The sequence below is a fragment of the Orycteropus afer genome, unplaced genomic scaffold (genome assembly GCF_000298275.1).
Source record: "Orycteropus afer afer isolate SDZICR_OR568_19922 unplaced genomic scaffold, OryAfe1.0 scaffold00021, whole genome shotgun sequence".
NCBI lineage: Eukaryota > Metazoa > Chordata > Mammalia > Tubulidentata > Orycteropodidae > Orycteropus > Orycteropus afer.
This window is the reverse complement of record NW_006921608.1, coordinates 4787698-4813496: the sequence shown is the minus strand read 5'-3', so window position 1 is coordinate 4813496 and position 25799 is coordinate 4787698. Positions and strand designations below refer to the sequence as shown.

The following is a 25799-nucleotide window of genomic DNA, read 5'->3' as shown; positions in this document are numbered from 1 at the left end:
ATAGCTATTCCATCAATTCCTGGAGCCTTGTTCTTCGCTAATTCTTTCAATGCAACTTCAATTTGTTCCTTCAATACCATTCGTTCTTGATCATATGCCCCTCCTGAAATGGATGAACATCGACTAATTCTTTTCAGTACAGTAACTCTATGTATTCTTTCCATCTTCTTTTGAGGCTTCCTACATCATTCAATATTTTGCCCATAGAATCTTTCAATATTGCAACGTTAGGCTTAAATTTTTTCTTTGGCTCTTTCAGCTTGAGAAATGCTGAGTGTGTTCTTCGCATTTGGTTTTCTATCTCCAAGTCTTTGCACATTTCATTATAATAATAGACTTTTTCTTCTTGAGCTGCTCTTTGAAATATTTTGTTCAGCTCTTTTATCTTGTCATTTCTTCCACTTGCTTTAGCTACTCTCCATTGAAGGGCAAGTTTCAGTCTCTTCCCTTGTCAGAAGGATCTCTCTGACATCCTTTTTGGTCTTTTCTTCCTTTCCTCTCTTTTCAATGAAGACATGTCTGATTTTTGATTATTGGTGTCCAGTGCATCAAATCTACTTTTTAGATGGTCTTTAAATTCAAGAGGGATATAATCAAGGTCATATTTTGGCTCTCATGGACTTGTTTTAAATTTTCTTCAGTTTCAACTTGAACTTGCATATGAGCAGCTGATGATCTGTTCCACAGTCAGCTCCTGGTCTTGTTTTGGCTGTAAATACTGAGCTTCTTCATTGCCTCTTTCCACAGATGTAGTCAATCAGATTCTTGTGTACTCCATCTGGTGCAGTTATTGTGTACAGCTGCCATTTATGTTGTTGAAAGAAGGTATTTGCAATGAATAAGTCATTGGTCTTGCAAAATTCTATCATGTGATCTCCATATTTCTATCACCAAGGCCACATTTTCCAACTACCGGTGATTCTTCTTTGTTTCCAAATTTTGCATTCCAATCACCAATGGTAATCAACACATAGTGATTGGATGTTTGGTCAATTTCACACTGCAAAAGTTGGGAAAAATCTTCAATTTTGTCAACTTTGGCTTTGGTGGTTGATGTATAAATTTGAATAATAGTAATGTTAACTAGTCTTCCTTATAGGTATATGGATATTATCCTATCACTGACAGCATTGTACTTCAGGACAGATCTTGAAACATTTTTTTGTGATGATGATTGCCATGCCATTCTTTTTTAATTTGTCGTTCCCGGCATAGTAGTTCATAAGGTTGTCTGATTCAAAATGGCCAAAACCAGTCCATTTTAGCTCTCTAATGCCTAGGGTATCAATCTTTATGTGTTCCATTTCATTTGTGACAACTTCCAATTTTCTAGATTCACATTTTGTACATTCCATGTTCAATTATTAATGAATGTTTGCAGCTGTTCTCATTTTGAGTCATGCTACATCAGCAAATGGAGGTCCCAAGAGCCTTAGTCCATGCACATCATTAAGGTCAACTCTACACTGAGGAGGCAGCTCTTCCCCAGTTGTATTTTGAGTGTCTTCTGACTTGAGGGACACATCTTTTGGCACTATATCAGATAGTATTTCAGGGCTAGTCATAAAATCTTCCAGTAATATATCAGACACTGTTTCACTGCTATTCATAAGGTTTTCACTGACCAGTTCTTTGAGAAGTAGATGGCTCCTTCTTTCTTTTTTTGAGTCTCTCTTAGTCTGGAAGCTCTGTTGAAACTTGTCCACCATGGGTGACCCTGCTGATATTTGAAATACTGGTGGCATAGCCTCCAGCCTCACAGCAACACACAAGCCACCATAGTACAACAAACCAACAGACAAGCGGTGGGAAGTTGACACTGGGTTGACATAAATATTCAAGTAGTAAAATTTGTAAAATTGCTGTATTTGCAAAACAAGATGAAGTGAAGACAATAAAATGCCTTGTAAAGAGTTAAAATATGTGATGAATGCACCCTATTAAGGCTACATATTAAGGCAGCATCAGGATTGGAGGAAGACTCATAACAATCATGATATACAGATGACACAATTTGCTTGCTGAAAGTAAAGAAGACTTGAAGCACTTACTAATGAAGATCAAAGACTACACCCTTCAGTATGAATCACATCTTCACATAAAGAAAACAATAATCCTCACAACTAGACCAATAAGCAACATCATTATAAATGGAGAAAAGATTGAAGTTATTAAGGATTTCATTTCACTTGGATCCACAATCAATGTCCATGGAAGCAGCAGTCAAGAAATAAATGATGTGTTGCATTGGGAAAATCTGCTGCAAAAGATCTCTTTAAAGTATTTAACAGTAAAGATGTCACTTTAAAGACTAAGATACGCCTAACCGCAGCCATGAAATTTTCGATACTTTCAATAGTCTCATTTGCATTGGAAATCTGGACAACTGAATAAGGAAAACCACAGAAGAGCTGACGCGGTTAACGTGTGGTGCTGAGGATGAATATTGAATGTGACATGGCCTACTAAAAGATGGAACAAATGAATAAATCTGTCTTGAAGAAGTACAGCTGGAATGATCCTTAGAAGTAAGAATGCCCAGACTTTGTCCTGTTTTCAGAAGCGACCAACCACTGGAGAAAGATGTAATGCTTGATAAAGTAGAGGATCAGCAACAAAGGGGAAGACCATCACTGTGTTGGATTAACACAGTGGCTGCAATAATGGGCTCAAGTATAGCAAAGAATGGCACAGGATTGGGCAATATTTCACTATGTTGAACATAAGGTTGCTAGAGGTGGAATCGAATCCATGCTACCTAATAACAACAAGAACAAGCCTACCTCATTCCACTGTTGATGTCATTAAATAGTATCTTGCTCTGGTAATATCTTCAATGATAAACAAAAGGGTTGAGTAATGAGGTTAGAAAAATCATAGAACAAGGAAGCTGTTTACTAAATCAAAGATTCTTCTCAACCTTTTTTATTTCACATCATGAGATTCATTTATTAATATAGTCTTTGTGACAAGGAGTCATTTTTTGCTTCTGTGAATTCTTGAGCTCCTGGGTATATGGTAGATGGAGAAACAGAATATTTCAACAGTAAGAGTGCTGAAGTGTGTTAACAGTATGGAGTGCCCAAGAGGTAGGAAAGTGTGCCTTGGAAGAATGCATCTTCCTTTGCCACAAATTATGAAAATTTAGAACACAGATAACATCGTGGAGAAAGATTTTGTGAAAAGTAGTTGGGTGATACCTTAAATATATACCAAGTGTTCCTGATTTTCTTATTATAGATGGCTAAATGTGATATTTTTTTCTTTCATACACCTTTTCATACACTTTTTTCTATACCTAAGAAGACATGGTCTAAGATTATCTCATGTTTGTGAGAAGCATAGATTGAAATGGGAAATAACCTTATAAAAGGCTAATGGGACAAAAAAAAAAAAAAAAAAGATGTGGACATCTTATGCACTACCAACTTACTATAAACCTGGTGATAGCATACATTTAAGTGTTAGTTAGCAGGAAGCAGATGAGACAAGCTACAGTAGCACAAACAAACAGAGTTGTAAAAATCTATAGGCGAAATCCAACATATAGAAAAGATTGAAACCCCAATTTTGAGTATAACAGTGTTTCCTGTCTTTCACTGATTAGTACTGGAGAAGAAAAGCATTTAAAATAATATTTTTTCTGTTGAAATAATTATTGAGTTAAATTAAAGAAACTCTGACATTTGTACTCTGGAATTGATTTTGCTCCATATTTCTCAATTGAGCATGGATGTACACTTTTCCCCCATTTAAATGGTTCTACTTTTATTTATTTATTAATTTTTATCACTGGCTATCAACTTTTGTCACAATAGAGGATTTTTACATTTTTTGTTATACCTTTAGCCACCTTCCATTTTCATTAATATTGAAGATAATCTGTAAAGTACAGCAAAATATAAAGAACATAATAGAGGTCACTCCCAGTGATAACCATGAAGGATATTTTAATAAATTTCCTTCCTTTTAGTAAATTCCCTTCTGGCTTTTTTATTATTCATATTTATAGATATTATATATGGTTGATATTACATTGCACATACAACTTTGTATGATGCTTTTTCATTGAGTCATATCATGATATTTTCCTATGGTATTAAAATTCTTTTTAAATACAATATCTGTTCATAACTCTTGTATTCCCCTGTTGTTGACTGAACCATAATATTTGCAATGCCTTTTTTTAAAAAGACTTTGTTGGGCATATATTACAAATATTTTCCAAATACAACTATTTGTGCTTGGAATGAAAATATAGTATTGATACTATACATTCTATGATGTGCCGGTGTTGTTTTAATGTTCTACTTGAAAGAGTCACTGGTGAGAAAGACAGCTTGCCAACTGATAAAATCACTTCATGAGATATCTGTGTTTTAGGCTCTTTAGTTGAATTTGATACTGGTCTCTTCCATGTCAATAAACTTTGTCACAGACATATCTTTTTAAAACAGAAAAGAAGTGGTGTGTTACAGGATAATATTTGTATTTCTGTTACAGCCACTCAGTTATCGACATTGTTAGGTTCCAAAGACCAGGTTGTTATGTGAAAATTGGTGTTTTGCGAGAACAGAGGATGACCACATCTGATCACAAAATGAATGATGACTACATCAATGTGTTAGTGCCAGATTACTACATAAGTGCCAAACCACCGAGAGTCATGGCCCAGCCAAGTTGATACATACCGTTAATCATCACAGCCAGTATCACTCTTGCCTCATACCTAGCGTTACCCCCAGATGTAATTTGTTAATGTGCAAAATAATTGGATAGTAGAATTTTTATTATTGTCGTAAACATGAAATGTCAGATAACAAGAGAGTTGATAAGTGAGGAATAGGTGTATAATCTTCTTGGAACATTTACAGAAAGTCACTAAACACAAGCCTTTCTGAAAAACAATGTAGACTTCAATTCTACTTTAGTGATATTTTCCACTAAGTAGTACTGAAATGTTTAATGTCTTTTAGGGATTAAAAACTGTTGTTGCTATCTGTGATGAACACAATAGAATATATATAAGCAAAGTCTCTCTTTTGAATTAAATTTGCTAAATGCTCTGGAAATATTCTTCTCTGTTTTCTTCTTATTTGTAATTAATACGGATATATTGTAACATTGATCCCTATTTCTTCTTGAATATATTTTGGTTTAATGTAAAGATGACTGTCTCATCTTTCTCCTAAGGAACAGCTGGTATGTTCAAACTTCTGATTTTTTTGTTAGCAGCCAAATGCTTTAACCACTGCACCACCAGACCTCCTAAGGAGGTAATCAGCATATAACAAATTATATGTAAGGAAAAGTTCTTTCTATATATTAAGTAGATGTCCAGTTGTAATTGTTGACTATGAAAAAAATCACCTAATATTAAGATTATGCTGAGTATAATTTAATTTTGATAATTTTACATAAATTTTATTGTTGCAAAAATATGTATATCTATGACAGAAAATTTATCAATTTAACATTTTGTGTGTACAATTCAGTGACACTAATTACATCAATCATGTTATACATTGATTTTTCTGTATTATAAAAGTTCTAAATTTGAAATATCAATTACCATTGTGTTATGGATGTTTTGAGGTTTACTAATTAAAAAACACAAATTTTAGAGTTAGAGGGGCTTATAAATTCAATCTAGTCAAAATGTACTAAAAAACTGGGGTCAAATAAGTTCAAATAAGCCAGAACCAGAACTAAGACCTCGGCTGTCTGACCTCTCGCTCATGGCTTCTCTCCATGACAGCACATCACTCGTCTTTCTGAGCCAGAGGCCTGTATGGTGACTTCCCGTTAGGTTAACCAGCTGCTTCTGCAGATTCAAGGGGAACTTCCGGGTTGATTGTCTTTATGGTATGATCAAACTACAGTCACATTGTCATAATTTTAAGATGCCATAATTTGTTTTAAAATCAACCAATTTATTTACAGTGGTTCAGGAAAAAAAAAAAGAAAAAGAAAAAGAAAAAAAAACCACTGATGGCAAATAACTCTAAAGACAAATCTTACAATATTTCTGATTTCAGAAATATTACAATATATACCTTTGATTCAAAGATACAATTTGTGTACTTATTCTCAGCGCATGCTGGCTTTTATGTATATAGGCTCTGTTCAGACACATTTTAAAACAGACCACTTAACTGATTTACCACAACAGGGGTGATATTTGTTATGGGACTGTTTCTGTAAGTTTGTCAGGGACCCAGTCTAGTACTGCAATTTCATGTGCATCCTTTTTATTTACATACCTTTCTTGAATAATGTTAGAACAGGTTGTTTTACAAGGTCAACAAAAGAGTTCACTGAATTTATTGAAGTGTGATTTATTGAAACAATCTACTCTTTAAAATATTCGATTTGCAGTTAACAGAGTCTTGAGGACAGTAACAATAGATTGCTTGCAGTATTTTTCTGAGCCTTAAATTGCAAATCCATGGCACAAGTGTCAACCCTTATGGCTTTAATACCTATGGACATTGATTGAGCTCAAACATGGAGTTTATAGGGAATGAGAGTTATAGGGAATGAGACATTTCATAGCAAGCACTCCGGCAGCTGGTATCCAATGCTCTGAATTGGCTCTTTGGTTGAAAACTGTTTACCATCCTTTATTTTTTTTTATTTGTTTGTTTCCCCGCTAACAGTGAAGCCCCTGGCTGGACATAGTTAGGATGATGCTTTTATTTGTCTTGATCTGTTCTATATCTTTTTGCTTAGTTTTGTTTCTGCCTCTGACCCATACGGTTTCCTTCTGTAGTCTACATCTGGGGCTCATTGCTGAGACCAGCAAAGGCTTGCCTGCAGTTGTCAGAGTTCAGCCTGTGAGGGACGGATGCTTTCTGTCTGAACGCCATGGATTCTATCAATTGTAGTTCTACTGCTTCTTCTGTTTCTAACTATTATTCTTGAATCCTGTGCAATAAAGGAATTGTAGGAAGTTCACTTCTTTTATGGGACTACTTCCAAATGATCTCAAGTAACAAGAATGACTGAAAAATTTTTTGAATGAGTTTTGGGAGAAAATAGAAAATTGCCTGGACCAAGAGACATCTCTCATGATGGAAATCCTTTTAAAAACCTATTTCCTTTATAGTTGCTGGGTGTCACTCACTTTAATACAAACAAAAACAACAAACAAACACAAAACTCTTGTCCTATGGCTACTTTAGAATCTATAAGAAGCCATAGACTAGAATCTTATTTTAATTACCTGTGTATTACATCAGTCTCATAATCACTCATTATTTACTTTAGGCTGTTTGTAACCCATGTGGGGAAGAGACTAGTTATAGGAAATAGTTGCTTCCAAATCTTTGGGAAATGGAACTAGAATAAATGAACATAGTAGTATCAGATGGTTCCATGGTAGTTCTCAAACTGATTCCCATGAAACAAAATACTGGTGTTTCTTGAGATTAATAGATTCAAATAGAAAAGCAAGGAACCAAGAGACAAATAGCAGCAACTTTTATAAAGTCCAAGGTAAAACAGATACAAAATTCTCAATTTTAAGTTACTCTCATTTTTCCCCCCCAAAAATCCTTTGTTTTTTGCTACTGTTACAGAGTACTATATTGTAATCAACAGACAAAATAAATTAAGAAATTGCAAATGAATGTGAATGACTATGTGGGATAAAATTGATCATACCTGTTTTGGACATTTGCATTTCTTGTGGAATTTTGTATATTTGCCTACATGTGTTTTACATATTTATGGAGTGAGAGACAGAGAGAGAAATTCTGTTCATAAAAATATCCCTATTTATATAGATATGCTCAAAATCAGTAGGATATTTTAAATTGCTGAATTCTATCAGCAGCATGTTCCATCACTCTGTAAGGATTCGGTGACTCTCGGTTGCATCGACACTTGAACAAGTCTTAGTAAAGCTGTTCAGTAAGGTTCACTCACAGTTTTCCATGCTCTATCATCAGAGATCTCTTTGCTCCTACAGCTTTATGTCCCACTATTCCTCCTCTGGAGTTTCTGGAGAGGCTTCCTTAACAAATTTGTAAGGCATTTTCTCTGTGAGTAGCCTGTTCTCCTTCACCATCTATCTGAGAAGATAATCCCTTTCATGCAACTTCTTTCTTTGATGAACTGTTTCTTCATGAGATGATATTGGGTAACATTAGCTGGTATATTTCCTCCTTCAGAACTTCCTTGAATGTTTTCCCCTATTCTAGGCAGCTAAGACATCCGGGGCCTGTTAGCCTCATGGTAGGGATGTTAGTGCAGAAATGCAGGGAGGAAAGAACAAGTCAGTGCTCAGCTTTTGCATTTTGAAATAATGTTTTTTAACTAGAAGACAGAGGTAATACTATTGAGGCATTTTGAATCACAAGGATCAGGTTTTCATGTTTTTAAAATAGGAACTAAAACTGTTCAGAGCACAAAGTTTATGCCATATAAATATTGGTACATATTTAGAAATCCTGATAAAGAACCCTGAAGTGAGCTTAGGGAGATAGCAGACAAAAAATTACAGCAGACTGAGTCTTGGAGGTGAGTCTGTGAGAAGGAAGCTTTGTGCTATGTTCTCCCTCTAGTGAGTTCCAAGTGGAAGCAGATGATGGAACCCCTTACACACTCACCACTCTCCAATTTAAGTTTGTCATTCAGAACCCAAGGAAGCAAACAGTGCTCAGGATTTTCCCTGTGCCACTTCAATTTGGTGCAATAGCCGTGTAGTAGAAATGGTGGCAGGGTATGAGGAGGCAGACAAGACTTGGCATAGCCCCAGAAGGTAACTCCTGTGGTCACATGAAAGTTCAGGGGAAGTATAAACTATTCCATGGCACCAAGAATGGAAGAGAAGTGCATGAAAGACGGATAGCAGATCATAAAAGACCTTGCAATGTGGAGAGAAGAACATGAATTTTGTGGAATAATGACTATGACCAGTGAGATAACGGACATTTTGATGAGGTCAGCCTGGGAGAATGACACTGTGGGGACCAGAGAGGTGCATACGTAACTGGGTGACCAGATGCAGATCTCTGACCAGCCCTACCTCCTCCCACTCACCAATCTTACAAATGATATAAGAACCTAAGAATCTGGGGAAAAAAGGATGGGAGAGAGAAACTATTGGATGGCTAGGTAGTGTAGTGCTTAAGGCATTTGATTGTTACCCAGAAGGGTGGTGATTCAAACCCACCAGCCACTCCCCAGAAGGAAGTTTGAGCAATCTACTTCTGTAGTGATATCACCTCAGAAACTCAAGGAGGGGTCTCTATGAGTCAGATTCTACTCGACGGCAGTGAGTTTGGTTTTTTTTGGGGGAATTCTAACTACAATTAGCTAAAATCAGGTAGGATAAGAGTTTAAGACAGACATCAACTTGATTTATAGAGGCACTCTAAATTTTTTCATATCTGGATGTGAATTATCTGGTTCTTTGTATTTCCTATATATGCATGCATCCATACTGTATCTGTTGTAGAATGTTGGTAGGAAATGATCTTATCTTGGGTAATGGTAGAATCACTTCTTAATTAGGAGTTAGCTTCTGAAACCAAGATGTAAAGAAAAATAGATAGTAACGAAAATAACCCATGAAATCTTGCAAGCCAAGCATGCAGTATAGTATATGGGCATACCTTCATTCAATAAACCCTACCAGAGTTAGAGCATAGCTGTTTCTTCATAGTAAGCCAAGTTGTGGGCTTTGTATTTTGTGACACTAGGGTGCAAGATGCTCTCAATGCAACAAGCTCATGGGATAAGAAATAAAAGGAAGGGACAGCAGATGCCAGCTTTCACCTGTCACTCATGACTCATATAGTGGAGGGGGGGACGACCCAAATTCACTGCTATTGAGTCAGATCTGACTCATAGCGACACTTCCTTGGGTTTCTGAGGCAATATCACTATGGAAGTAGATTGCCCAATTTTCCTTCAGAGGAGTTTCTGGTGGGTTTGAACTGCCAACCTTCTGGTTAGCAGTCAAATATCTTAGGCACTACACCACCAGAGGGAGGGCAGATTTCCCCACATTGTTTACTTTCCCTCTTTTCATCCCTTCTTCCCTCCTTCTCTTTCTTCCCCCCACCTTCTTTACTCTTGTATATTTGAGTACATTATATATTGATAATTGGACTCTTCTGTTCATTCTAGGAGTTTTGATTTGAAAGTTATGATTCTGGGAAGACTTGGCCTCTGTAAATATCCTACCTGGTTTGGAATTTTGAGTTGGATCCAATATCATTTAAATTCAGTTTCCTTCTTCTCAACTTTAAGTGTCTGCTATCCATATCCCTATGTTAAAACAGTATAGGGTTCTTTCTTCTCCAAATAACTGAAGTATTGACAGTAGGACAGATTTTCAAAACTCCATCTGAGTCAATTCAATGAAAATCCATTGCCCTTGAGTCAATTCTCATGTATAACCACCCTATACAACAGAGTAGAACTGCCCCACAGGGTTTCCAAGGCTGTAAATCTTTACAGAAGCAGACTGTCACATCTTTCTCCCATGGAGCAGCTAGTGGGTTCAAACCACTAATCATATGGTTAGCAACTGAGCACTTTAAACACTGCACCATCTGGGCCCCTCAGTAAAACAACTACCTGTTTGAAAACAACGGACTTGCAAAAATATCTGGCTTCTAACTTCACATTGGCATTGAGTCATTTTCTTCAAAACAGAAACTTACTGTTAAATAGTAACTATTTTAAAAGCAAAGTTGGTTGTATATAATTAATCATAAGTTCAGATTCACATACTTATTTTCTTTAAAAGCACATGTTTATAATTATTTTGATCCAGGAAAAATGGTGAAATTGGAGTGAATTTTACTAATTGATTCTCATTGTTAATTGAGAATATAATAATTATAGTCAAAATTAGGGGTAGATTAGGGTTTTATGCTAACCAGAAGGTGAGTGGTTCAAAGTCACCAGCTACTCTATGGAAGGAAGACTGGGCAATCTGTAAAGATTTGCCACCTCGGAAACCAGTGGGGGCTACTATGAGTCAGAATCGACTTGATGGTAGAGTTTTTGTTTGTGTGTGTGAGGGGGTGCAGTTCATGAGACATACAGTTCAAATCAGGAGGATCTCTTTAACATAAACAATATATATTATATTACAGAGCTAGGTACTAATGCTAAGTTTATTTACAATGAGAAAATATATCAAAATAAAATTAAAAACAAAATTACACCTTGATAGATATCTTGCAGAACCATGGAAGAGTGTTGAACATGTGAGACTACCTGAAACAGAAGTCTTATTAGTTTTATGGCAAATCTCACTCTGGGCACAATTTGTTGAGCATCTGCTACATGACAGACATGAGTTATGTACTCTACATGTTATCTCATACCTGTTACATCTCATCTTAATCCTGTTTTCAGGGTAGGAAACTTGCCCAGAGTCATAAATAGCTAATAACCTGTAGAATAAACATTCTAATAAATTCAAGCCTGATTCCTTCTAAATCCTTTATTTTTAAAATGTTTATTTAAAATTCAATTAAGGAACAATTTAAAATGGTATTTAGTATCATGTCAGGTCTACTTGAACATGAAGAGACAGTAATTATTTATTTTCCCTAACCCATCCTTTCAACTTATTTTACATATAACTTCAATCAATCTTGACCATGGATTAATGGCTTAATAACTTTTTTTTTTTTTTAAATGTGATTTGGGTGAAAGTTTACAGAGCAAATTCACTTTCCGTACAGAAGTTCAGATAAAGAATGTTACATCTGTGCCTAGATTCTGGGAGCGATTATGTCTTGTAGTTGGTCCTCAGTAAGAAGAATCAGACTAAGCCATTTTAAAAACAGTTAATGCGATTAATACTCAGCAAGTAACTGCATGCCACTTAATGATTTGAAAACCTAATGGTCTGGTGGCGTAGTGCTTAAGGCACTTGAGTCCTAACCAGAAGGCTGGCGGTTCAAACCCACCAGCCACTCCTCGGAAGGAAAATTGGGCAATCTACTTCTGTAGTGCTACTGCCTCAGTAACCCAAGGAGGGGTTGCTATGAGTTGGGTCCTACTCGACGGCAATGAGTTTAATGCTCTTAGCATGTTGCTTTAGATTTGTATTGGAATTGTCTGTTTCAGAGTAAAGAATTTCTACATACATTGACTTCAGACATGATTTTTAATTCAAATGAGCCCCAGTCTGTGTCTCAAGGAACACAGAGCACCGTAATTGTCTCTGGGCTTCGATTAGTGTCTGCTCAGGTTAATGATGTTTACCTCTTTTCTTCTGGCCTAGAGTTTCATGTTCATTACAGATGACTGCATAGATACAGCAACCCTGAGGTCTGACACATGGGGCAGCTTTGGGTCTAACGGGTTTATAACTTTTCAGGCTTCTGGATATGTTAAGCCAGAGGTAAAAAAGGAAAAGGAAAAAAAATCTTCCTAATGTGTATGTATATATGTATTTGTATATTTCTGCATGTGTAAAATTTATTTGTGTTCAGCTGTGGTTGTTCTTGACATGACCATCTCTCACAAGAGCAGATGTCATTCTGCTTCAAAAGCATATCTTGATTTACTTGCTACTTTGGGTCCCCTTGGCTGTGTGATACTTTTGTTTTTACCCTCCTTTCCTTGGTCGGCCTTTCAAACTGTGCCATGACTTGCTTCATATCATCTTCACTTAACTTCAATATGTCACAGATCAAGTATCTAATTATACGCTTTCTTGCTTCCTATGATCCTGCACTGCTGGTCTCCTGTCAACACCAGCTTTAAAATTGAATTCTTTTGGCATCTGTGCCCTTGAAATTTATAGATTTTTTTTTCTTGGAGTTTGGCCATGAATTTTTCAACATCTGGATTTTAATCAAGATTTTAATTTGGTTTGTTTTCCTAGTGACTTCCACTGGTATTTTACTACTTTCTCTGGGCAGCACTTTGGAAAGGGAAAGATGCAGATAATTTTCTATTCCTCATTGATATGAATGTTATCAGTGTAATATATCTGCATAATATAGATATGTCTTCCCTTAAGAAAGAAGAAATTGGTGATTATTCTGTAGATCTGTGTGAAGGAATCACACCTTTACAGAACAGAATGTCTTTCCTTTATTCAGTGATTAGTAATACAATTTCCTCAGAGCCAATGCATAAAGCAAGCACTGTTGAAAGAGATAATGTCCTTTTATATTATATTAGTAGCTTTGGTTTTTATTTTGTTACATTATTCCAGAAAACTGGTGCTATTGATTGATTGGCATCCAAGGAGTGATTAAAAACATGCATGCCCTATAAAATCGTGAATATTTTTGGCCTTTTCTAGAAAATCACTTGAAGTTTGTTGTTAAGTGTTTAAACCTGATAATTGCAGGTATTATGTGATAATAAGATTTTAATGTGAGAAATATTAAGTTTAGTTCAGTTCAACAAATGAATCTTGGGTGCCTACATATGGCAGATAATGTGCTAACTGTGGAAAACAAAAATGACTAATTCATGTCCCTGTCAAGAACTCACTATCTATTAATGATGAAATAGAACTTTGGCAAAGAAGGAAGTAGACTGTTAGAGAAAGGAGAAATAGTAGTGTAATAATTATTTCATAGAAGTTACTTAATATAATCAGTTTCTGATTATATTCAGAAAATATATTAATTGGTTAACTATCTTCACTCAATTAAATTGTGTGGCAGTTACCAGAATATACCTACTCCTCACTTACCAACATGGTTAAGTTCCAAAGACTAGGGCGTCATGCAAATTTGGCATTATGCAAAGATGGAGGATGACCACATCAGATCACAAAATGGAACATTACTAAATCATTATATAACTGTCAAATTACATCACTATGTAACTGACAGATTACATCATTGCATAACTGCCAAACCACTGAGAATCAAGATCCAGCCAAGTTGACACATAACCTTAACCATCACAATCAGCATTATTCTAGCCTTGCACCTGAGTATTTGTTACTGCCAGAAGTATGTTTTTAATTCACAAAAGTCAGGTAGTAGTAAATGGTTTACTATTATCATAAATGTGAAATATCAATAACGAGATAGTCGATAAGTAAGGAGTAAGTGTAATACATCTCTGGTCTCCACAAATTTATTATTTTAAGTTATATGATAAGAAGGAAGTAAAAGATCATAATCTTAACTCTCTTAGCCTCCATGTGAATCTTGGCTCTAGTTCTTACTGCTATTTTATTTTGTTTTTATATTTGTAAAATGGTGACAATAATACCTATCTGATAGATTATAATGTAAAAGTAAAATTATTTATTACACAACTGTTTGATAAAATAAGTTTTCAATAACTATTGCTTATTAATATTTTATCATTACTACTGGTAACAATTTATGAATAGCAGTGAAACAGTGTCTGATATAGTACTGGAAATCTTCATGAATAACCCTGAAACACTGTCTGATATAGTGCTGGAAGATAAGCCCCTCAGGTTGAAAGGCATTCAAAATATGACTGGGGAAGAGCTGCCTCCTTAAAATAGAGTCAACCTTAATGACGTGTATGTAGTAAAGCTTTCAGAACCTCCATTTGCTGATGTGGCATGACTCAAAATGAGAAGAAATAACTGCAACATATATTAATAATTAGAACAAGAACTATATGAAGTATGAATCTAGGAAAAATAGAAGTTCTCAAAAATGAACTAGGATTGATAAAGATAGATATCCTAGGCATTAGTGAGCTGAAATGGGCTGGTTTTGGCCATTTTGAATCAGACAACCATATGATCTACTATGCTGGGAATGACAAATTGAGAGAAATGGCATGGCTTTGATCGTCACAAAAAATGTTTCAAGATCTATCCTGAAGTACAATGCTGTCAGTGATAGGATCATATCCATACACCCACAAGGAAGACCAGTTAATAATATTATTCATATTTATGCAAAAACCACCAAAGCCAAAGATGAGGAAATAGCCAAAGATGAGGAAATTGAATATTTTTATCAACTTATGCAGTCTCAAGTTGACCAAACATACAATCAAGGTGATTGATTATTACCGTTGATTGGAATGCAAAGTTGGAAACAAAGAAGCATCAGTAGCGGGAAAATATGGCCTTGGTGATAGAGTGACTCTGGAGATCACGTGATAGGATTTTGCAAGACCGACAACTCACTCATTGCAAATACCTTTTTCAACAACATAAATGACATGGAATACACAGGAATTGGATCAACTACATTTGTGGAAAGAGGTGATAGAGAAGCTCAATATCTTCAGCCAAAACAAGACCAGGAGCTGACTGTGGAACAGACCATCAATATGCAGGTTCAAACTGAAGCTGAACAAAATTAAAGCAAGTCCATTAGAGCCAAAATATGACATTGATTATATTCCACCTGAGTTTAGAGAACATCTGAAAAATAGATTTGACACATTGAACATCAGTTACCAAAAACCAGATGAATTGTGGGATGTCATCAAGAATGTCATCCACGAAGAAAGCAAAAAGACAGGAAAGGAAGAAAAGACCACAATGGATGTCAGAAGAGACTCTGAAACTTGCTCTTGAATGGAGAATAGCTAAAGCAAATGGAAGAAATGACAAAATAAAAGAGCTGAACAGAAGATTTCAAATAGCAGCTTGAGAAAACAAATCAATTATTATAATGAAATGTGCAAAGACCTGGAGTTAGAAAACCAAAAAGAATGAACACGCTTAGTGTTTCTCAAGCTGAAAAAAAGGAAGAAAAAAATTCAAGCTTTGAGTTGCAATATTGAAAGTTTCTATGGGCAAAATATTAAATGATGAAGGAAGTATCAAAATAAGATGGAAGGAATACACAGAGTCACTGTATCAAAAAGAATTTGTCATTGTTCACATATTTCAGGAGGTGGCATGTAATCAAGAACCAATGGTATTGAGGAAGAAGTTGAAACTGCACTGAAGGAATTGGTGAAAGACAAGGCTCCAGGAATTGATGGGATACTCACTGAGATGTTTCAACAAATGGATGCTACTCTGGAGGGATGTACTTGTCTAGAAATCTGGAAGTCTTGGCCAACTGACTGGAAAAGATCAGTGTTTGTGCCCATTCCAAAGAAAAGTGATCCCACAGAATGTGGAAATTACCAAACAATATCAATAATATCACATGCAAGTAAAATTTTGCTGAAGAAAATTCAAAAATGCCTGCAGCAATATATTGACAGGGAACTTCCAGAAATGCAAGCTAGTCAGAAGAGGAAGTGGAACAAGGGTTATCATTGCTGTTGTCAGATGGATGGTGGCTGAAAGCAAATAATATCAGAAAGATGTTTAATTGTGTTTTATAGACTATGCAAAAGTATTTGTGTGGATCATAACAAATTATGGATAACATTGAGAAGAATAGGAATTCCAAAACACTTAATTGTACTCATGAGGAACCTGTACATAGACCAGGAGGCTGTTGTGTGAACAGAAGAAGGGGATACTGCATAGTTTAAAATCAGGAAGGGAGTGCATCAGTGTTGTATCCTTTCACCATACTTATTCAATCTGTATTCTGAGCAAATAATCCAAGAAACTGGACTAAAGAAAGAAGAACAGGGCATCAGGATTGGAGGAAGAATCATTAACAATCTGCTGTACACAGATGACACAATTTTGCTTACTGAAAGTGAGGATGACTTGAAGCACTTACTGATGAAGACTAAAGACTACAATCTACAGTGTAGATTATACCTCAACATAAAGAAAATGAAAATCCTCACAACTGGACCAATAAGCAGCATCATGATAAATGGAGAGAAGATTAAATTTGTCCAAGATTCCATATTACTTTGTTCCACAATCAACACCAATGGAAGTAGCAATCAAGAAATCAGACAACGTATTGCATTGGGTAAATCTGCTGCAAAAAGCCTCTTTCAAGTGCAAAGATGTCTCTGAAGACTAAGGTGTGCCTAACCCAAGCCATGGTATTTTCAGTAGCCTCATATGCATATGAAAGCTGGGTAATGAATAAGGAAGACCGAAGAAGAGTTGATGCTTTTGAGTCCTGGTGTTGGCAGAGAATACTTAAATAAAGTTCCACAGGCTGCCTGAAGAACTAACAAATCTGCCCTGGAGGAAGTGCAGCCAGAATCCTCCTTGGGAGAGAGAATGGCCAGAATTAGTCTTACCTACTTTGGTCATGTTGTCAGAAGGGACCATTTCCTGGAGAAGGATATCATGCTTAGTAGAGTGAAGGGTCGGTGAAAAAGGGGAAAGCTCTCAACGATGAGGATTGACATGGTGGCTGAACAACGGGCTCAGGTCTAGTAAGGGTTGTGAAGATGGCGCAGGATAGGGCAGTGTTTCCTTCTGTTGTACATAGGATTGCTACCAGTTGGAGCTGACTCGAAGGCACCTAACAACAACAACAACCGGTAACTAATGGTGTAGAGGTATTTTATGTATTTTCTGATACCTCTAATCAACTAGCCAAGAGATGATTATGATTTATACCCATAAGAAATAAAAATGCAAATAATTGGATACTCAGTGAAAGATCTTCAAAACATGCAGTGAAAAGAACTCCATTGAGCAAAGATTTTCAAAGTGTCATTCTTTGGAACCATGGCATCAACATGACCTAAGATCTTGTTCAAAATATAAATTCTTGGCCCTAACTCAGATCTAAGGAGCCCTGTTGGCATAGTGGTTAAAGCATTCAGCTGCTAACCAAAAGTTTGGCAGTTTGAATCCATCAAGCTGCTCCACAGGGAGAAAAATGAGGCAATCTTCTGTAATGATTTACCAAATGACTGAGTTGGAATCACGGGGTTGTGAATCATTGATCTGTATTCTAACAAGCTCTCTGAGTAATTCTGATACATCTTAACATTTGAGAACTACCTTTACAAATATTGTTGAAGTTATTACCTTTTGTCTAATTAGACAAATTATTTGTGACCAATGTTTTATAAAACACTTCATTATTAGCATGTTTGTATTGAGGAGTATTCCTCAATTTACTCTTATATGGAAACCTTCAAAGCTTTTCCTTATCAAAGCATTTCCTTTCCACTTCATCTATGAAAAAACAATCACTTCAGTAATTGAGGAAGAGAGTAAGAAAACAGATGAAAAAAATTAAGACAAATTTGAACTAGCAAAATACAGTATAGAGTGGGGCATGTAAGTAATGGAATGTTTTGAGAACACTCTGTCTGTGATTGTGACTTCAAGGTAAAAAAATTTTGTGGTTTCTCCTGATCATATTCTTCTTGTTACTATTATTTGTTTCATAAGTTTGTTTTTTTCTTAATTCTTTAATGACCATTTTTTGGGGGAGTAACTATGTTTGGTTCAAAAAGCTTTCTTGTTTATCTTTGTTAGGAAAGATAAGACATGTCTATAAACTCATTTGAATGAATGCTGCTTGGGAATTTGAACCCTGAGTAATATAATTTTACTTCCTTATGTCTACCAATATGCCTGATACATGCCAATGTTTAATAAATGTTGAAACTGCATTAACATAATTACAATAGCAGAAAACTAAAACTGACCAGTGCCATAGATGAAATAAAGATAAAACAATCTAGTATTTCTTAAAAGAGAGAAATTACTTCCAGTTGGAAGGCTAAGAAATATTTCACAATAAAAATGGAATTTGAGTTAATCCTTTGAAGAATGAGTAGGATCTAGACATGCTTGGATGGAAGAGTTGGCAGACAGAGAGAGTTCTAGGCAGAGTGAATAACATCTTTCAATACACAAACATAGGAGGTGTGGGGTATTTGTGGGAGTATCAAAGAATTCTGTGTTGCATGAACAGGGAAGTCATGAAATAGCTTGATACAACAAATTTGAAGCCAGACCACAGAAGAGTATAGGCTTACAGTCTGAATCGTATTCTGTGAGTACTAGAGAGTTGTATGCTTCTGAACAGAGAGGTGAATGGTTAAAGCTGTACTTGAGAAGGTTAATGTTCCAAATATGTGTTAACTAGATCAGAGAGCAAAGGGAAGGGAGAGGACAACCTGGGTGTGAGAGAATTACACCTGAACCAAACCCATTGCCGTTGAGTTGATTCCGAACCATAGTGACCCTTTAGGACAGAGTAGAACTCCCTCATGCACCAACAGAGCTCTTTGTGAGAGAATTAAGGAAGCTTAATGAGCAAATTTAATAAATTAATTTGCCTTGGGCAAATCTGCTGCAAAAGACCTCTTTAAAGTGTTAAACATCAAAGATATCACTTTGAAGATAAGGTGTGCCTGACCCAAGTCATCATATTCTCAATAGCCTCATATGCATGCAAAGGCTGGGCAATGAATAAGGAAAACCACGAAGAATTGATTCATTTGAATTGTGCTGTTGGTGAAGAATATTGAAAATACCAAGGACTGTCAGAAGAACAAACAAATATGTCTTGGAGGAAGTACAGACACAATGCTGCTTACAAACTAGAAAGGCCAGACTTTGTCACAAGTACTTTGATCGTGTAGTCAGAAGGGACCAGTCCCTGGGGAGTGATGATGTCATGCTTGGAAAAGTAGAGGGTCAGTGGAAAAAAAAGGGAAGATTCTCAATGAGATGGATTGACACAGTGGCTGCAACAATGGGCTCAAACATAGCAATGATGTGAGGATGGTGCAGGACCGGGCAGTGTTTGTTGTGCATTGGGTCGCTGAGTTGGAACCGACTCAATGGCACCTAACAACAACAATTAACAAAGTTCAGCTCTGGTGGCATAGTGCCTGAGGCATTTGACTGCTAACCAGAAAGCTGGCCGTTCAAACCCACAAGTCACTCCTCAGAAGGAAGGTTGGACAATCTACTTCCATAGAGATACTGCCTTGGAAACCCAAGGAGGGGTCGCTGAGTCGGATTCGACTTGACTGCAGTCATTTTCTTTTTTGAATGTCTTCTGTTGAGATGTGAGGACCAAAGAATGGTAGAAAAAGAACATTTAGGTTTTAGGCCTGGGTCACTAAGACAATAGTGATAAAAAGACAGGTACTAGAAAACACAAGCTATGGGTTTAAATTTTGGATGTGATGAATTTGGGATGCTTTCAGAACATACATTAGAGATATCTAGTAAGTATTTGGATATTGCATATTGGAGTTCAATAAAGAAGTCAAGATAGACCTACAGATTTGAGATGTTTTGTTTAGAAATGACAGCTGTCATTATATTATTCAATTAAGATTTTCCAAGGAGAAAATAGAGAGAAAGAAAATATGAAATTAAAAGACATAGTTCTGGAGATAGTGTGAATGAAGAAGAAACAAAAAAGAAAGAACTATCAAAATAGTGGCTATCTAAGAGGATGAGAGAAGACCCACAATTTGATGCTTGTTAAGTCATAAGTGAAGACCACATAAGCAGTTTTTATAGAAATAAGGTTGAAAAGTAAATACCGTAAGATTTAGGAGAGAAAGCTAGTGATCAATGAAGGCAGTTCTGAAAACTTGTCTTTCAAGACATCTGAAGCATTGAGATCAAAGCAAAAATGCAATTTAGGAGCTGCAAGTTCAGAAAGTTTTGATTTGTAGTTCTTTGCTTTTTAATGGGGAATAATTTTGGATTGTTGGAGACTGAGTGAAATGATTCAGTGAAGAGAGTGAAATTGAAGGTGTAAAAGAGAAGGACAAGACTTAATAAAACAAGATAATGACACTCTGCATGTGAATATGGTCAAAGTCCAAAGTGTTAGAACTAGATTTGGAGAAGGAAGGAATACTTATTTCTGTGTGAAGACAGAAAAATTTGAGTTTGGGAAGAAGGTTAAGGAAGCTCATTCTTTAGAAACTTTTTTTTTTTTTAAATAAATTTCCTTACTTTTAGATTTTCTTTTTAAAATTAATACTGGAGCACAGTTCTACTCTGTGTAACACATGGGGTCACCATGAGTCAGAACTGACTCAATAGTAATTGTGTTTTGCTTTTTCCTTTTTAAGTTGAAAAAAAAAAAAAAGTTAAATAAGCCCAAGTTCATTTTCCATCTCTTTGAGTTGGCTTCTTACCAGACCTGGCTTAATTCTGAAGGCTTGGTCCCAGAGAGATATGGAATTTGAATCCTCTATAATCCCTTAAATTAAAAGAATATCCTTATGAAAAGGCTAAATCAGTATAACAACAACTAATGTGTAGATAGAGCTTCTCTGATGGAATTCCATTTTTGTTATCTGCTTTAAAATCTGACAATTTGATTAATACACATATAAGCTAAGTGAAAATTTTATTGTTTGATCAATTATCTTAAATGGGATTTGCATGTTTCTTGTGGGATATGGACATATTTGACCTTTCATAAAATGCACCCTCTCTCTCTCTCTCTTTTTTTTTTTTTTAATTTGGTGTTATTTGGTAATGATGTCTCAAAATAACTTAACAGTGGCATATTTATCAATTTGATCTTTAACTTATTCTAATAAAAATCTTTTAAATCAGCTTAGAAAAGTTTACTTTTGAACTCTTTTAGTGTAATTTGAACGTAAAATTCTAAGCTACAGGCTCTCTGGAGTAGACCAGAAAATGTGCAATGAATCTTTAAATGATTCTGGAAAGTCTCTCACAATCAACTATCAAAAACTGCAGGATTACTTTGCTAATTAATTGTTATCTTTTTAATACCCAAATCCATGCATTACAGAACATTGTCACTCATTTACTCATCTTTAAGGGAGTATGGCGCTATGTTAGCAGCATGGCTTTCATTCTTTAGTGGGGGAGTTGTTCTCATATCTGGTTTATATCCTCAAGTTGCCCACTGACTTGCTCATTGACTCCTTGCTTTTCCTGTCTGTTAGGGAAATGTAGTTGTAGATGTATCAACATGATCCCAGTTTGTATTTTTTAGGAGAGACTGAGGAATGTTTTTCAAATTTTTGCTTACTATCTTAGGTCAGGAAATATTTCTCTAAGCCCCTTTGAAACTCTTACAATCGCTTATATAAACAGGTTCAAAAACTGATTACTAATTTGTAGCTTTGAGTATTAGAATAATGACAATGTAATTTCTGTTTTACTTAACATGAAAAGCAGATTGTAAAAGTACAGATTTTTAGTATAAGGAAAATCTCATGATTGATTTAGTTGAACCTCTTTTCCAGATGAATAGATTTGATCAGATAATTTAAATGATTTATATAAGATCATTTTTACTAGTGGCAGAATTAAAATTAAAACTGTCTACAGATTTGTTAACAGTTGGTGGGGAAGAAGAAAAAAAGGAAGGTGAAATATCTAGTGACACTTTACATATAGCAGGACTTTATAATTCATTTGTTGATGTTTATGGTTCTTTACTTTCTCAACCTTAAAAATATATAAAAGGAGAGAGGACACACTGATCTCTAATTTCCATTACAACTCTTAACATTTTATAAGCCTATATTAAGGCACTTTGAAAATATTTGTATTTTGTGAAAGGACCAATATAAATACAGAGGAGTGGGAAAAATAAACAGAATGCAATAATGGGGAAATTTGATTTTAGAAAGAACCCCAAACTGAAGGAAGAAATTTTGATATAATTTCTTTAGAGGTCTTCTGATTTGCATGTTTGTAAAAAGTAGCTATTTCTAAATGTATTTTCTTGCCGAAGACTTTTCAAAATAAATCCACAAATACATTTAAATAAATACAAATACGAGAAATGCACTACCTCAACATTTCAAAGTTTTAAACCACAAGTATGTTTAGGCTTAATCTTGCATCACTGAATAATTTCAGCCTATACATTAGCTTTAAATCTTGCATTTCTGTTTAACTCTAAATTTGGGGCTCAGGCCAAGAGAATGTGTCTTCATTAATAATAATTGAATGGAGGCTCTTGCCTAGAGTGAGTTCACAATTTGTATCAAATATGTGACACCTTAAAAGTGTTTTATCATATTCAAAGAGCACCATTAACCAGTCTTGGACAAGAAAATCATTCTAACAAGAACAATCAATTGTTATCCTGGTCACTTTGACGCATATTGATCCCACATGTGTCAGAGTAAAACTGTGCTCCATAGGGTTTTCAATGATTGATTTTTTGAAAGTAAACTACCAAGCCTTTCTTCGGAAATCCTGCTGCATGGACTTGAACCTCCAAACTTTTGGCTAGCAGCTGAGTGCTCTTAGCCATTAGCATAACCCAGGACTACCCAGACAGATGCATCTAACTTTGCAGTTCTAAGTATTTTGATATAATCTGAATAAAACTGGATCAACTAGAGATACAACTAAATTACTGGTATAAAACTTTATAATCAAGGATCCACACATCCAGAAAATGTTCACGAGTAGCACAAAGTAGGGGACACAATTATTGCTATTATTGAGCAGAGTATGTAGTGTGAACAAAAACCAGCTTCTCTCATAGCTCAATCAACCAAATGTCAGTACAGAAAGAATGATGTGCAATATGACCTCAGCACTCAACTAGACTCCATCATAAAGTTAAAAAAGTAGCAAGTATTAGAGATGGAAAAATTCTCAACAATTTCCAGGTGATATATCCTGGGATGTGTTTACACTGCCCAGTTACCAATATCTCAAATTAATGAACATGTATATTTGAATATAGCTTTAAAATGTACAAAGTGTATTTGTATACATGTGCCATTTTAATTTTGAACATGTTTCTCAAATTAAGCAGGTTAGAAAGCATCATGCCCATTTTAGAGTTTAGGAAAGCAGGTTGTAAGCTGTTAAATGTTTTGCTCAATTAGATAATAGGAACAAGCAGAAATTGAACCTAGTTCTTTTATATTTTTTCTTTTAAAATATGGAATGCTTCATGAATTTGCATGTCATCCTCAAGCAGGGGCCATGCTAAGCTTCTAAAATTGTTCAACTTTTAGTACATGTGCTGTTGGTGTGAGCGCTGTATTCAGTTCTTATTCAGAGTTTACTGCATTACACTGCCTCATTAACAAACTAGTGGAGGCACCTTAAGATCTTTTGTCTGTATTTATGAAAACAGGAAAGTGAAAAATTACAATTTAGAATGCTTGTCAACAATTCATGTAGAAAGAAAAAGACTCTCTGGTTAATTCTCAGTTAACAAACATGTATAATAGCATCAACATGCCCAGTTGAGCAGAGTACTTAGGACATTCTGATGGAATATAATTCTACATCATATAGATGGTGGGAGCTCTGGTAGCATAGTGGCTAAGACACTTGCCTGCTAACCAGACGGCTGGCGGTTCAAACCCACCAGCCACTCCTCGGAAGGAAGGTTGGGCAATCCTACTTTCGTAGTGATACTGCCTCAGAAACCCAAGGAGGGGTCGCTATGAGTCGGGGCCGACTCGACGGCACATAACAACAACAACAACATAGATGGTAAACCATGAGAACCCTCTTCATGAGCCTGTCATTATTCAATTTTTTTATATGATTATTGGAGTAGTACTATTCTAGCAATTGCATCTATTTATAGTTGAGGAATTGAAGCATTTGAAACTTACTCAAAACACTAAACTCAAGCCAGGCCAGGCATCTTTATATGAACAACATGTTAAAGAACTTTTCTGACTGAAAATTTTATTGAACCATTCATCTACATTTGACCTTTTTGGAGGTAGATTTGGAATGACTGATAATTGAGACATTCAACTGATTGCACTGTTGAATAAAGGACTGTACATTTCCTGTGGATTTTGGAGCTCAAGAAGCTATCTCTTCTCCAACTCAAAATACAGGCTCCTGCACTATATAATTTGTCTTATGAAAGGGGCAATCTATCCTCCAAGCTGTTTTAGAGTCCTTCGATTTTAGGCATATACAATCTTTTCTTTTTGAAGATAATCATCCACAAGAGAAGCAGATTTAGCTGCATAAGTGATTGACAACACTTAATGTACTTATATTTCAACTGAGGTGATAGTAAAGGGTATTAGTCTATAGATGCCAATTCCAAAAAGATGAGCTTGGTATTTTCCTAAATCCAGTCAAGTGCAGTTTTAAGGTATGGTGTTTGGAGCCAAATCATAGATTTGGGGTTTGAATATTGGTTTCTCTGCTTATTAGCTGGGTGGCTTGGGATGAGTTAATTCACCTCTTTGAAACTTCATTTCCTCATCTGTATATGGAAAAAATAATAGGATCAATGTCATAGGGTTGATTTGAAGATTATATGGGTCAGTATATATAAAGAGTTCAATACAGAGAACAGTGCTCAGCATATTATAAACATTTTAAAAATATATATTATTTACGTAGAAGTACCTGTGTAGTGACCCAGGATAAATAACACATATGTCATAAATCTTCAGTGAATAAGCAAAAAAAAACAAAAAACAAAAAAAACTAGACAACAAGCATTCATGTGTTCCTTACTTAAATACAGAATCTCTGCTGTCACATGAAAGAGAGCCTTAAGGAGAGCCAAGGGGGAAGTAACTGTAACTTGAGTGTGGCCATAAAACTGTCCAAACAGTGATCTTAAGCTAATGCTTGAGTTAACAAGGTATGAGAGAATTATCATCTAGGCTGGTTTCGTCGTCACTTTTTCTGGGATGTTTACTTTTATCATTTGCTAGAGTCTGAACAGCAATTATTATTACTATTTTACCTTTAAAAAATATCCTTATGCTTCACCTGTGTTAATAGGTGCTTAATAATTATGATGAGCATATATTCCAATTGCCTGGGAAAGGCCTAATTTATACCTATTTTCCCAGCATAATTATTAATAGCATTCTGAATTCACTTGTGAAGTTTCTTGGTTTGGATAATCAATACATTTTTACCCTATCAATAATGGTAGTTGAATGAATAAATTCTATTTCTGTATCTATCAATATGGGAGCTCTGGTAGTGTAGTGCCTAAGGCACTTGACTGCTAACCAGAAGGTTGGTGGTTCAAACCCACCAG

General features: G+C 35.6%; 1 non-coding gene across 1 annotated transcript; it reads right to left on the bottom strand.

Moving 5' to 3' along the window:
- Nucleotides 1-23696: 23696 nt before the first annotated feature.
- Nucleotides 23697-23802, bottom strand: LOC122152232. Its single transcript, XR_006164467.1, has one exon. It is a non-coding gene; the product is annotated as a U6 spliceosomal RNA (small nuclear RNA).
- Nucleotides 23803-25799: the final 1997 nt, after the last annotated feature.